The 11,546-nt window shown below is 41.6% G+C and overlaps 1 pseudogene; it reads right to left on the bottom strand.

Moving 5' to 3' along the window:
• Positions 1–792: 792 nt before the first annotated feature.
• LOC149302532 (MARVEL domain-containing protein 3-like) overlaps positions 793–11,546 on the bottom strand; it is a 51,524-nt pseudogene continuing 40,770 nt past the window's right edge.

The raw sequence follows: 11,546 nt of genomic DNA, 5'->3' as shown, positions 1-11,546 counted from the left end.
TGCCTCACGGCTCGCGAGGCCTGCTGCTCCCTTGCCGGGGCCGGCAACGGAGGCGCCAGCGCCTGCACGGGTGCCGCGGGATGCCGATCGGTGGAGCCGGCTGGTGGCCGCGCGGGAGCACGAGAAGCGCGGCGTTTCTGCTGCCCGTCTGAAGAGGACGTCGCGGGCGGTTGCGGCAGCCCCATCAGGGGTCAGGCAAGCCGTGGGGGGGGTGAGTAGGCCCGGCGGGGCTACACGGGGGTCGGCTGGGGGTCCTGCTGGGGGGGATGTCTCGGAGGAGGCAGGGGGGTCCTCCGGGGACGACCTGGCCCTCTCTCCAGGGCCCTCGGCCCGCTTACCTCCTCAGGGTGGGGGGATGGTGGGGTCTTCCCGGCTGCAGTACGGCTCCTCTGATGAGGAGGCTTTCGCTACCCCCCTCCCCCCTTTCATTACGGCGCCTGCTGGTGGCTTGCCAAGTTTCGGGTACTGCAGGTACTGTTCCAGGACCTGTAATCTCACCCCCTTCCTCTACACAGGCTGTGTCTGGTGTGCTGCTGCAGGATGCTTCGCCGCTGCTGGGACCAGGACTTCAGGGACCTTCTATCAATACGGCTTCAGCTACGGCGCCGCAGGAGGTCTGCCGGTCGCTAGGCGGTGAGTTGCCTTCTCATTCTGTGGGCCTCTTCGGAGCCGGGGTGGAGGGCCGCTCGGGCTCTTCTATGGGTGCTTTTCTTCCTGGTCTGCGGGGTTTTTTGGATGCGTGGGAGCGCGACGGGGGTGCTGGTCCGTCGGGGTCTGGGCTGGATAGTCAGGTTAGGTCTGTGTGGGAGCGGCCTGGGGGTGGTGCGGGGTCGTTAGGTTCGGTTTCCCTTTCTGCGCCTGCTGTGGCTGGGTCTGTTGGTGCCGGGACGTCGGGCCCGGTGGCCCCCGGGGTTCCGGTGGTGGCGGCCCCGCCGGCTGGCGGGGCTGCTGCTGTAATGGGCTCGGCGCCGGTTGTGGATGCGGCTTTAGGGGTGGCGGACGTGGCTCGTGGTGCGGCCTACATGTGTTGGTCGGGCCCGCTTGGGCTGCACTTGAAACAAGAGGTTAAGGAGATGATCTGGAAAGGGGAGTTCCTGGAGATTTTCTCCCTTCTGCCGCTGGAGGAGGCACCTCCCCCTGCGGCGGAGGAGAAGGAGAAGGAAAAGGAGAAGGAAAAGGAGACGTTTCGGTATCGGCGGATTCCAAAAACCTTTGGGTATTGGATCCGCGCCATTTCTATCTTGGCTAGTGTGATAGGCGAAAAGTGCCCTGAGAAATGTTCGGCACTTTTTGCGTATCAAGATCTCATCTGGAGTGCGTGTCGGACTTATGGGGGTCTGGGCTGGTGGCGGTACGATGAGCAGTTCCGCCAGCGCTTGGCGGTCCGGCCGTCTATCGGTTGGGATCAGATGGACATTGGTCTGTGGCTGGCTATTATGACTCGGCCGGCCACGCACCAGGGTGGTTTCTCGTCGTTTCTTGGGGGGGCCGGGGGGGTATCTGGTGCCACGCCCTCTCCGGCCGGTCAGCGGCGTCCGGGGTGCTGTTACCAGTTCAACAACAGGCAGTGTAAGTTTGGAACGTCCTGTCGGTTCAAGCATGAGTGCTCCAGCTGTGGCGGGGCCCATCCCCACTCCCGCTGCTTCAAGCGGGCTAAGGGGGGCGAGCGCGCAGATGTGGGAGGGAGTCGGGGCTCACCCGGAACTTGGCGTTCCTGGAGCTTTTTCCCATTTTGGTGGCGGTGGAAGTATGGGGTGATGTTCTCAAAATGTCTTGGTATATAACCTTCAGCTCACAAACGCTCTACTGGATGAATGGGAGAAAATTCCCACAGAAACTCACAAAAAAAGAAAAGTCTTACAACCACAGCTGGACCCCATTGGACACGGCCACAGAGACTACTATGATGTATTGAAGGAACCATCTAAGACTCCTAACACGTCATGCACACAGGAACATATCCACCCACTCAAACACTTGAATAACATACACGCACTGCTCAGACACACACACCTCCCCATAAATATACACTGCCCTTGCACATACTTACACAGACGTATACACTATAAGACAATACACTCCCTATATACACACATATACACTGCCAATACAGACGTACACGTATGCACATACACTGCCCTTATATACGCGTGCCCATACACGCACATATAGACACCTGCCCTATACACACACATATGCCTGCCCAAGTGCCCTTACACATTCATAAACATTGCCCATATACATGCCTCACCATATGTATATGCACACACACATCTACCATCAGACCCCCCCCTTCGTTCTGCACATCAGACCCCCCTTCATTCTGCACATCAGACCCCCCCTTCGTTCTGCACATCAGACCCCCCTCTTTGTTCTGCACATCAGACCCCCCCTTCGTTCTGCACATCAGATCCCCCCCTTCCTTCTGCACATCAGACCCCCACCTTCCTTCTGCACATCAGACCCCCCCCTTCTTTCTGCACATCTCTTACCTTTCTCTTCCTCCTTTCCCTCTGGTTTGCCGCTCGCTCTCAGCGTAGTGCGGCTGCGCACAGCTGTTTATGCTGAGCGCCGGGGCTGGGATATAAACGTCATATCCTGTCGCCCGGCGCTCAGTGACAGAGAGCACACTGGTAAGTGTTACCTTAATGTTGGACTGGTTAGCGAAATCCGTGATCTCCCCAACCAGTCCTGCGGGCTGCAGCTGCTCATCGGGCAGCTGTGCACCCCCTCACAGCTGCGCCCGACGGCACTCGCCTCACTTACAGCCCTGGGGGGGATTTCTCTATTATCGGTCCCCCCCGGATGATATCCTGGGAGGGATCCATATATATATATATATATATATGCTCTGTATTTCATTTTTTTACTCTGTTAAATTATACCTATTTTTACTTTATAAAAGTTATGAGCTTAGATGTCAGATTGTTGTGACTTGGGTTTTTATGTTTGCTATTCCTTCTCTTTTCCATCTTGTTACTTACCTTTATATTCAAATGCTTCCTCTGACACAACCCCCTCCAGCCAGTCAAGCACACTTTTGTAACATGTTTACAAATAAAATAGGAACAAATTGTGTTTTAGTTGAAAAATGTTAATACAACATGATTATTTTATTGGTTACTCTAAGCCACATAATATTATTTAGACATAGCAAAATTAATGTCCATTCCCAAGTAATTGTAATGTGCCATTATGTTTCCTAAACTGCAATCATTATTCACACCTTTCTTCAGCATTAAAGAACTACATGTGAAGTAACTTTGATATAGAGAGTCATGTTTATGTAAAACCAGCTATTTGTATAGCTTTATGGTAGACTTTTGGATTTTTCCAATGCATTTTATTTGTAAGAATAATGCCATCTATTGGCTGCAGGGGCTAATATTTATACATATCTTCAGCAGGGTATGATATTAATATATATAGGAAGCAGGTGTTAATATTTATATATATCTTCAGCAGCGTATAATATTAATATATATCCGCAGCAGGGTCTAATGTTAAGGAATGAAAAATAACTGCCAGTTCAGCTGTTATTTTTAAATCATATTTCAATCAAGGTCTTTACTTCAAAAAGTACATATTTTGTAGTTAAAAATGCATGTCTAACGCATATATATATATATATATATATATATATCCCTGTCCCCCATGTGCCCCCCCCTGAATATGAAAGCTGGAGGCGACACTGATTTGAAAAAGTAAATGCTAGACAGGTTATAACAACAGCTTCTCCTTGGTCTATTATCTTAGTGACCCAGTCAAAAAATAAATTAGGTTACTTTCACAAAAAGAAGCAGTAAACCCGTACTGTTTCTGACCTTGCAAACCATGTACATTCAGAGAATTAAAATCCTATCCTTTAACATGGTTTCCATTCATTTCCCAAATAATGATGTTCTGGCGTATAGTTGACCAAGTCTTCCCTGCAGCCATTTTGTAAAGCGGTTCTACAATCGTCAACTACTCCTGTCAGTAGCCACTGGTTAAATAAGTCTTCTAATATCTGCCAGGATACCTGAAGCTTTACATAACTTTGGCTGCATCTTATCAGGTCCCATGGATTTGTCTGTTTTTACTTTGTAGATTTTAGTATTCCGTTATGAACACACATGTTTTACATGTCTCCCTATTCCTCTTTTATAACGGCCCTTCATCTTCCTCTGAAGAAATCAACAGAAGACAGAAGTATTTTTTTAGGCAGTTGGCTAGATCTTCATCCTCATTTATATAATGCCCTTCATTTGTCTTTACTCTAATTATCATTTACTAAAATTTTCCCCTTTTCCTTTTATATATATATATATATATATATATATACATACAACTTTAGTTTTATACCTAATTTTTATATCTAAAAAAAAATCACCCTTTCTTATTAACCTGTCAATGTTCTTAGCACATATAACAGCAAGTTTGGACCCCTTAAACCTAGCTTTTTATTTTTATTTTGGTGTAAACATTCAGTGCTACTATGGCAGCTACTATGATGTCATCGGTAAGCTTGGGAATCAAGGCACTGTGATGACATTGTGCCATTCTGTTTTTGGAGTTCAGTGGTTGATCCATTTTGGGAGTTTCTGGACCCCACGGACAATATCCGTGAGTTGTTTTTGAAGCTGAATCACCTGTTTTTCTGGGGAAAGTTAACCCATGTGGAGGTGAAGTGGAATCGGAGGATGATTACAGCTGCTGGGCTTTGTCGCTATGACAAAAGCAGAAATTTGTGTACCATACAACTTAGTGAGCCCTTGCTGAGTTTGAGGCCGAGGAGAGATCTGGAGCAAACGCTGCTTCATGAGATGATCCACGCCCTTCTGATGATCACAGAGAAGGATGCTTCCCATGGACCAGAGTTCCACAGCCACATGGAACGGATAAACAACCTAACTGGAGCCAAGATTTCTGTCTACCATGACTTTTATGAAGAAATGGCTCAGTGCAGAAGGTCCAGGCAGCGCTGTGACAAGAAATCAGTCCAGCAAAATAGGACGAGGATTTCTCATGAAGAAAGCAGTGGCCACGGACAGCCTTCCAAGAGGCCTCGAATAAATAACTAATACTTAATACTAATGGATAATAATCAGATTTTCATAACATCATATATATATTTCAATAAATAATAATTGAAAAAATAAAATATCTGTGTTTTCTGCTACAGTCGTCACAAATTCCTCAGGATGAGTTTGTTAGTATTATGATGCACAGCTATTCCTGTTTGTAGACAAATGTTTTTACAAATGTACTAATTTCACTAGTGGGAACATCTCTCCACGCATTATTGGCAGCAGCATCAATATGTGGATAGAAATCACAGCTAAAAAAGTAATACTTTTGTGAAATGTGCAGTGTTAACAATGTAATAACTTGATTTCCTATTATATGATATCTAATCTATGTATCCTCAGCATTCCTATGTCTTGTCCGTTATTTGTTGAAGACAAGTGAAAACTCAACGGTGCATGTTCTAGAATTTCTTCTTAACATATCTGCGCATGAGATATTTAGAGAATAATGCTAAACACAAATACACTGTAACGTGCTTGTGAAAATGAAAAATCAACTTGGCACTTTTTATCTGGCCGTAAACATCTGCACAAGGAAGGTCAAAATGCACTTTGTTGGTTATCAATTTTTAAAATTTATACATTTTTGTTATGGATTTTTTCTTACTACTATAGCCAGTATATAGAAGGGATGGGTATGCCCAAGACAAGCTGCTCAACTCTCAAGCCTGTTTGTCTGAGGAAACTCTCAATCAGCAAAACACTGTTATACGGAGCGTCGCTTGTGAGTACATGCTGTGTCGCATATTTTAATAAATATTGTGTTTTACGTATTTCACCAGTGGCAGGCTTTGTTCATTTTTTCCTTTTGCTCCATGTCACGGGATACTATCCTCCACATCATTCTCTGTGAATGAACCGTTGTATAGAAGGATTGATAATTCTGCCATGAAATACATTGTTGCAGATTGCTGATTGCAGTGCTGTAGATTACTGAATTCTTACAGTGGCTGATGCTCTGTTGGCCCGAGACTTATACGCTGCTTGCCGTGTGAGTACCCATCCCTTCTACATACTGGTGATGCACGTTTGAGACTTCTGACCTCTCCCTATTTGTTTGTGTCTTTGGGTGAACAACATTGAACTTTTTTTGTTGAATTACTAATTTTTGTACTATGGATATTAGCTCACTCATTATTTTTTTTTTATTTTTTTACTAATGTCCTTGAGTTGACCAGAATTCCCTAAAAGATATTAATTAAAGAGTCTTTATATTAAGTATCTTGAGTTCGGCAGTACTTTTTTTTGTCCAGATCATGCACAGTCCGCAGAAGAAATCACCAAAATGTGTTCAGTTGCATCTTCAGATTATGTAAATACCCCACACGTAGGTGAGTGAATGATATTTGGAAGCTACAGGGCGCGCGGGATAACATGCTCATCTTACTATGGGACGGCACACAGCATAGGGAAGGGTAGAAACACATAAAATAAAGAATTAAATGCCATACCATACTGAACAAAATACAACTCATGTAAAAACACATAAGTCTGCAAGTCTTTTCCTCTTCTAGTGAACCCCATCACACTCATCACCAGCCACTTATTTTGGAGACCTTTTTCCCCAAAGGTGGAGTACTTTTATACCAAGATCTTGGGCACAGGTAGACCCCTGGTTCTTGTTACAATTTACAATAACAAATGAATTAATTTTACTGTGCTCTCATGCTCTAGATTGATTATTACCGTTTGCTAGTAAGATGTACCAAACATTTCTTCTGCTGCACAGTTTGTGTACCTTATTAGGAGATATAACATGGTAATTGAATTTGTGGCCCCTGGTTTATATAATCATCCAAGGTGTTGTTCCCATCCTAAGATTGAAAGGCTGGAGTGATTGGCCAGAGATCTTTTTTCAATGACAAAAAATCATGTGCAATTACAATCTGACTATTTGTCTTTGCAGTTTTGCAAGTTGAGAAGTTGAGTGATCTATCTGTCCGGGAATTTGGCTACCATACTGAGGCACGGCATATATGGCATTGGGAACAATGTCACTTTCACTTTTAGATGAACAAAGCAATTTTTATTGAAAAAAGATATTCTAAATGAATGACAATAATATATTTTAGAAACAAAGGATTAAACAGGAGCAATTCAAATTCTTCTAAGATAATATAATGTGTATAAATCAAATCATTAGACAATAAATATATGAATTTCCATGAAATTATTAAATCACTTTACAATAAAGACAAAAGTGAACAATAATCAATATAACCATCAGCATAGACAGTTAACTAGAAAGTTACAAATCAATAATAAATAAATGAAAAGTTAAATGAATGCAAATACAGTGTAACAACAAAAACAATATACACACTGAGCTTTTAAACCTGGGAATTAGTCTGAATATGAATTTTTTTTGCAGTTTTGTGTTTTATTTGGAGAATTAAGACCCAGCAGGCCAACAAAGTTCCTCTCTTGCAATCCCAGCCAACTCAGCACAGACGATGATAGAATAGGATGTTAGGAAGGTGAGGTCATTTTATAGCATTCTGATGTGCGATTACAGGTTCCTGATCATGAAATGCCTCGGGATCAGTCTGGCTCCCTTGCAGTTGTGGAAGATAATTCTTACTAGGCTTATAGTAGAAATATCAGGTAAAGAATTATTCACAAGGAGGAAGCGTTTTTAGTTTAACCGACAAGAAGTGTCTCCTATGGTGCGTTTGGCCAAATTTTACCATGCTGAAATACCGTATTTGCACGGTACCCCTCGTCTTATTTTTGAGGTCATCTTCTAATCTGACTACAAGACTAAGCTCCAGATCCCCCACAGCGCTGCAGGGGACCTGGATCCTCCTCTTTGGTAAACTCTGTTGCCGCCGGCACTTCCTCTGGGGGCTTCTATGTCGGCATGACATAATCTTCCGATGCTCCATCATAGGAGCCCTGGTGGTAGTGCCGGCAGCAGCGGAGGTTGTCTGCACAATATGCACAGACAACCTCTGCTGCTGCTGGCACTTCCGTGGGGGCTTCTATGACTGAGCACCGGAAGGTCACGTCACACCGGTGCTCCATCATAGAAGCCCTGGAGTCTGAAGTATAAGGAACGAGCTCTGGTAAGTCGGGGGGGGGGGGGCAGAGTGGCATTTGGGGGATATAAGGCATTGCTGTAGGCAGAGTGGCATATAGGGGGTTAAAAGGCATTTCTGGGGGGCAGAGTGGCATAATGGGGGTTAAAAGGCATATCATGGAGACAGAGTAGCATATAGCCAGGTATAAGCCAAATCTGGGGGTCAGAGTGTCATATAGGGATGTACAAGGCATATCTGGGGTGCAAAGTAGCAAGCAGTGGGGCATATGTGCACAAATTGGGGCAGGTTGGCAAATAAAAACCAAAAAATCATTTTTCTCAATCATAGTTTTTATTAAATATGAAAAATAGTTTGCATGTGAATTAATATTTACTAGTAAAACATTTTCCCTATAGGGTAGTCCTATATTCAAACTTTTTCTTTTTTTTCTAAATTAATATTCAAATTTTGGGGGGCCATCTTATAATCAGGGTCGTCTTATAATTGAGCAAATACGGTAATTAATATCTGGTAAAACCTAAAGTAAATTTCCAATATGAAGATTTTAATGAAGTAGTCACTCTAGTATAATGATACAATCATTATACATATTTCTAAGTTTTAGAATACTATTTTAAGGTAATGTAGAAAAAAACCAATCATTATATCTGCAGAACGTTCATTATTTGAATACATTCTTAACTACATAATAAGTATATTGAAAAATGAGTTATAAGAGAATATGTATTATAGGATTAAATGTATGTATTAGTAAGATCTGATCTATATTGATACAAGAAGAACATATAAAGCGCTATCAGTACCTATAGTAACTATTATTTTATAACAAAGCCCTGACAGTGGGCAAACCCCGGAACGCTTGCCAATCAAATGCTAGAATTAACTGGTAATAAGAAAATCACGCATATATCATGGATTTGCAAGAAGGACATCAGAAAAGCTTAAATTCTCAGCTATCATATGTATTAAAAAATTAATTTGCCGTAATTTCAATAGACAGATACTAAAGCACATTTTTGCACATTGGTTCTTTTTTATTACATTGATCATTCTGACATTTCCCCATCTAAAATAAATAAACAAACAGCCTTACATGATGCAAACCTGGGCAGATGTATTTATATATTCTAGGTTAATCCTACTGGACCAACTTTAATTAATGTAGAAGATACAAATGGTTCTTATAATGTGTTTGTAAACCATACCCTTAATGACAAAGCCCGTACATGTACGCGCTCAAAATGCATTGTTTTCAATGGGTTTAGGGACCGCCCACTGTCCTTAAGGGGCTATATATATATAGATCACACACACGTTTCATTAGTCAATGCAAAGGGCTGTTGTGAGTAACGGCATTTTATTAGAGAGCTTTTATAACTCTAGTGTCTTCAGAGCTGCCTTTCCCCATTCATTCATTTACCCATACATTCTGCTCATGTATTCATAGGATACTTATTACTTGAAATATGTTAAGCATTCTGTGATGTATGTGATATGTTTCTATATTATGCAAGAATTAAAATATGGGTAAGACGCCATAGAGAGCTGAGTGACTCTCATTTATAGTGTCCTGGACTTGTTTCTAGAGGTTACTCTGTTACAAATCCTCTGAAGACACAGATGAAGATAAACATTGGCAATTACAATCAGTTGAAGTCTACTTGTAATATACTGTATATAAATAGATATTTATCCAGGCCCATTGTCGCATTAAAACAAAAACAATTAATCTATCATATTGTATGAAAACATCCATCCAGACAAGCTTATCAGAAAGAGGAAAAGGACACTTAACACGTATCGCACATACAAGCTTTGTTAAAAGCGAAGTGCTACTTAGAAAACTGCTAGTTTTATAAACAATCCATTAAGATGATTAAAATCTTAAATCTTAGAATCTTGTAACAAAGTCTGTGCGCCGTACCCTAACGCAGATGACTAATCTTAACCCCTTAATGACAATTGACAGTCTGGGCACGTCACCTAAAAACAAAGGGTTAATGACAATTGATGTGCCAGGACCCTCATGACTTCAAACTTGATGACTCCAAGGTATTTCAAATGCAGGCAATTTAACCCCTTCAGGACCAGGGTTTTTTCTTTTTTTTTTTCACCATGTTTGCACTAAATGACCAGAGCAGTTTTTGTGTTTTTGCTATGACTTTATTCAACTCTGATTGCCCACTAACTCATTTAGTTCACCCCCACACATTATATATTGCACAAGTATATATAAACTAGACTTGCGCATTCGTCTTCGGGCGAACATGAAAACGAGCACGAAGAGGCCGTTTTTTTGTTCGTTCCGAAGACACGCCGAAGAGAATACAGTGCCGGCAAAACGTAGGAGAAGACGAAGACTCCCAACCACGAAGAATCGAAGATTCTTCGTGATCGTCTTCGTTTTTGCCGCGCAGCCGCCAAAATTTCAAACAGGAGTGATCTGATCTCGTCTGTCCAATCAGCTCACTCTTGTGACGTCACGCTAAGGGTCTCGTCCAATGCCTGTGCTGCTGTTTTTTGAATTCTGAAGGCGCCTTTATAAGACCAGAGCTTGCCTGAGAGATCCATTCATTTTTCGCTGTGACTGCTTTGGCAACACTCCTGTGCTGCATCCGAGCGTTACAGAGAGATTGTTCTGTTCTGTGTGAGACTGGTAAGCCTTAGCCTGCCATTTCTCACAGTGTACTTCATCCTCACTTCAGTGCTACTTAATATAATTAATAATAATAATTTGATTAATTTAATTTTTTTTTATTTAATTTGTCATCAACTGTAGTGTAAGTGCTGTTGAGTTGACAGTGCACCCAGTGTCTCAGTGGCACTGGGGTGCCCTTGCCCTGGGCTGGCACTAGTGCCTACTGCCTGTCCTGCTTAAATAAATTAAATTGAATTTATAAATAATAATTTAATAGAGTCTATAATTTAATAGTTCATTATAATATTATATATATATATTTGTCAGTCATATATATATATATACTATAGTATACTAGTGTAGAGTGTACTGTAGACATTCATCTACTAGTGTCTAATTTAAAATCAGTAATATTAATTAATATAATTAATAATTGAATTCATTATAAAATTATATATATATTTGTCAGTTATAGTTAGTAATAGTATACTAGTGTAGAGTGTACTGTAGACATTCAAGACATCTACTAGTGTCTAATCTAAAATCAGTAATATCAATAATTCTATAATTCTTTCTTATCTTAATAGTTAATTAAATTAGCTATAAATAAAAGTAATAATATTAATTAATTACTACTAGTGTATAGTTCAGCTAATCTTATTAGTACTGGTGCTGCAGCTCTATAGTTTGTGCTTTGTTTTAGCAACAGCAAGAGACCAAGTCAATTTTTCTTAATTAATAATCTTTCATTTTATTTCATTTGTTTTGCTCACCTCAGTCCATCAGTGAAGTGAACTT

Source organism: Sceloporus occidentalis, unplaced genomic scaffold (assembly GCF_023333645.1).
Source record: "Sceloporus occidentalis isolate IW3139 unplaced genomic scaffold, rSceOcc1.0.p SCAF_18, whole genome shotgun sequence".
Lineage (NCBI taxonomy): Eukaryota > Metazoa > Chordata > Lepidosauria > Squamata > Phrynosomatidae > Sceloporus > Sceloporus occidentalis.
Note: the sequence above shows the minus strand (reverse complement) of the source record. Positions and strands in the feature narration are given on the sequence as shown.